Source organism: Diaphorina citri, unplaced genomic scaffold (genome assembly GCF_000475195.1).
Source record: "Diaphorina citri unplaced genomic scaffold, Diaci psyllid genome assembly version 1.1 scaffold3137, whole genome shotgun sequence".
Lineage (NCBI taxonomy): Eukaryota > Metazoa > Arthropoda > Insecta > Hemiptera > Psyllidae > Diaphorina > Diaphorina citri.
The window spans coordinates 14,979-18,398 of NW_007380548.1; positions in this window are offsets into that span (position 1 = coordinate 14,979).

Below are 3,420 nucleotides of genomic sequence, written 5' to 3' on the forward strand. Positions count from 1 at the left end.
CAATGAATACGAATTCTTCGTCATTATTTTCATACGAAATCTCATAATTGATCATACATCATTACTCTTGAGCACCGATTAATACACATTCAAGTGTTAACATAAATGGAATTCACAAAAAGCTTTTATAACAATGAAAGATCACTCATTATTGTTTCTGTAACTCTCATTAGATAAACTTAACAAGTTTCTATATACTTCTCACAGATCTTCAATATATAAATAACCACAAAGCTCAAAAAGGGTTCAATACACAACTGGGAACCATCTGTACCTTTTAAGGATAGTTCCACCTGGAAAGTATATCCAACCATAAAATTACACTAACATTTGAATCACATATTGGTGCGTTTGCTGACCCCTGATCCTTAGAATGCTGAGATTACCTCCTATTGCATCATATTATATATGCTATATGTCTATCTATGGTAGTATGGTTGACTGAGACTTTACCTGACTATGTTAGCAAATCTCGAGTTCCATGCTGTAGATTGATGATTAATCTCCAATGGTTGTGTCTTTGGTGCAAGCGATACGGATTTTCATCATTGGACAGATGACCTTGAAGTTTTACAATGATCGCTAGTGTTATTTAACACTTGAGTGAGTCATGAGAATCAAGGGGGGGGCTATCAATGAGTCTGTTCATGAAATGTTTCTGCCTGCCATTGTTTCAGTGATGTCTTCCATTAGAAATGATTAGCAATACCTGAATCCCTTCATGGTGAGATTGAGATCTACTTGGCAGAATTGTAAGATAAGGGAGATTATTTTGTTTTAATGTGCAGATAAAGATATTTAACTTTTGTTGTTATTGGCAGGGCATAGGTATAATGTTGTATAAGTAGTGACGTATTACTTGAGTAATATTGAATATTAATATGTAATTAACTGTTGTTAAACCTTAAGGAACGGGCAGGATACCGGTGGCTTCGATGTCTGACATTATAGATTTGTAATGTGCTATGAACTTTCATGAGCATAGATGGTATTCAAAGAGGATCATGTTAAACAAGAAAAGATTCCGACTTGACCAAGATTAACTCAATCATGACATGCAATAGTAATTCTAGGAATAGCTATTATAATATACTTTCAAGGAGTCGATTATAGTAATATGCAACTAGCAGATCAACAACTGTTATGAGAGTAAGTATGATATGGTATCAAAAGCCATCAATTACTAGATTATTACATTATGACGTTTCGTGTAATCGTAATTATCATTACATCGCAAGTCATTACATCGGAACGCTCCAATTTGTATATACTATACTGGCATTATCAATATCAAATTTACAATTACACTCGGAGCTGTTATGGACTTTACACCTTACCCAAAGCTTTGTATTCGTGCTAGTGAGCTCGCTTAGGTATTCAATCTTCATGCTTAGAGGAGTCGGAATAACACATACAAGTTAATTACTACAGAATTATCATTAGTACATAACGTAGATAAGTAAAAAGGTAGCCTTTGGGAATTATAGACATGAATGGAATTTCATGCTGCTTTTAATCGTGTATCATCATACATTAAGTATTTGCAACTACTGGATGCATTATTATTACATTACTATGAATTTTCATTATTTTACATTTATTTACACTATATCAGTTTGAATTATCATTTGCATTGTTATTAACGTGCGAGTTCATTTTCTAAATCGGTATCAGTAAGTAGTGCGATTCTTTTATACTGCTTCTTTGATGTGTTGGGTTTTAGTCTGGGTGGTTTGTCCACTGTCATACAGGGACTCTAGGCTTTCTTACATCAGAGTTTATCAAGTGTTGGTGCGCACGAACAGGGTAGACGCTTGCTTGTAAGTGGGAGGACAATGGTCGAATCCCAAGCGAGGTAATGAAAATTCGTCATTTATTTGATTTGATTGTTTGACATTATAATAGAGCTCTCAGCTTAGGTGGTATATGATAAGCATTAACTTCGCCCAGTGGGTATCTTCCACTCGAGAATCCAATATTCTTATTCTTATTTTTATTAATTGTGATAAGAGTTCTCATCTTGTGAGATGCATCTCTGATATAACCCAGAGATCTCAGAATGTCTGCTCGAGTCATGATAATGTCTTTGGTTAAATGACTTGTAACACTTCGCCTGTCAAAACTTCTTAAGGATTTGTATGGCTTGATGATTAGGTATATAGTTATAAAATCCTGAAACTTTCTCAGGTAAGATTTAAGATTACAAAACACAGTGCTGATAGCTGATAGTGAAAGTTGGGTTTTATTTGGCTAGAAAGTTCCTTGGATCTGATTAGTGCCTGTGGAAGTCTCGCGGGAACCGATTGAGGACACCTTTTTACTCTAGTGTCTTGATGGTGTGTGTAGTGGTCAAGACGCTCGTCTGATAAAGCAGGAGGGCGTGGGTTAATATATGTTATGGAATTCCACCCCCCCCCCCCTGGAATATACCTAATTGGGAATTTGGCATCAATAATAAGTAGTAATGCTACTGCTGGAGTAAATGGACTTTTCAGAACTATTCGAGCAGTTTGAGGACCCAACGTTTCGCGTGCTTGGTACCTTGATGGGTGATGGGTGACCTGCTTGGACAATCGCGTGCTGCTGTTGGCTTTCCCGCCCGTACTCAGCTGGGTGAGGTTAACGTGAAGGAGGTGGGTAGCTTGTCGCGAGGGTAAAAACCCCGTCACAGATATATAATAATAATAGTGCTTATTTATACTGCTCGCATAGGACTGAAAAGTACCTTTACTCCAGCAGTAGGCTACTACTATTATTGTGGTCAAATTCTCACATTATATTGAGGATAAATTTCCATACCTCGGCTGGGATTGAACCCCCGCCCTCCTGTTTACCAGGCGAGCGCCTTGACCACTACACCACCGAGGCAGGTGTGACGTGAAACCCATAAAATCATCCATCCTGTTATAATCCTGAATAAGAGAACACATACGTATGGTCCAGGCGTCCAGGACGCCACACAGGTCAAATTAGAATGTTGTGAATTTTTATCTTCGCCCGATGTTTACGACCTGGCCTAAGCCTGACTGGGTATGCCAAATTGTTCCCCGCTTTTATTTTATGATGTCACATCTCGGCCATGTATGACTGCCAGGTCCGTAGGTAGGATTTCATTGATGGGGGGGGATGCTCCAAATTTTCCTACTCCGGTCCATAATAAAGGAGCAGATTCTAATCCAACCCCCTCTAAATACGGCCCTGATGACTACAGGACAATTATTTTTACGATCTCGATAATATTGAAGAGCGAGCAATTTTCTCTCGTAAAAAATTGATTGGAAGGAATTGGCGGATTATTCGTCGAGTTTTATGAATAAAACTGTAAATATGAGACACATAGCGTGTGTGTGGGTAGTGTGTAAGAGTGCTTCTCAAAGTTGTTGACACCGCGGCACACTTGTCCAGACGCCAATCTTACCG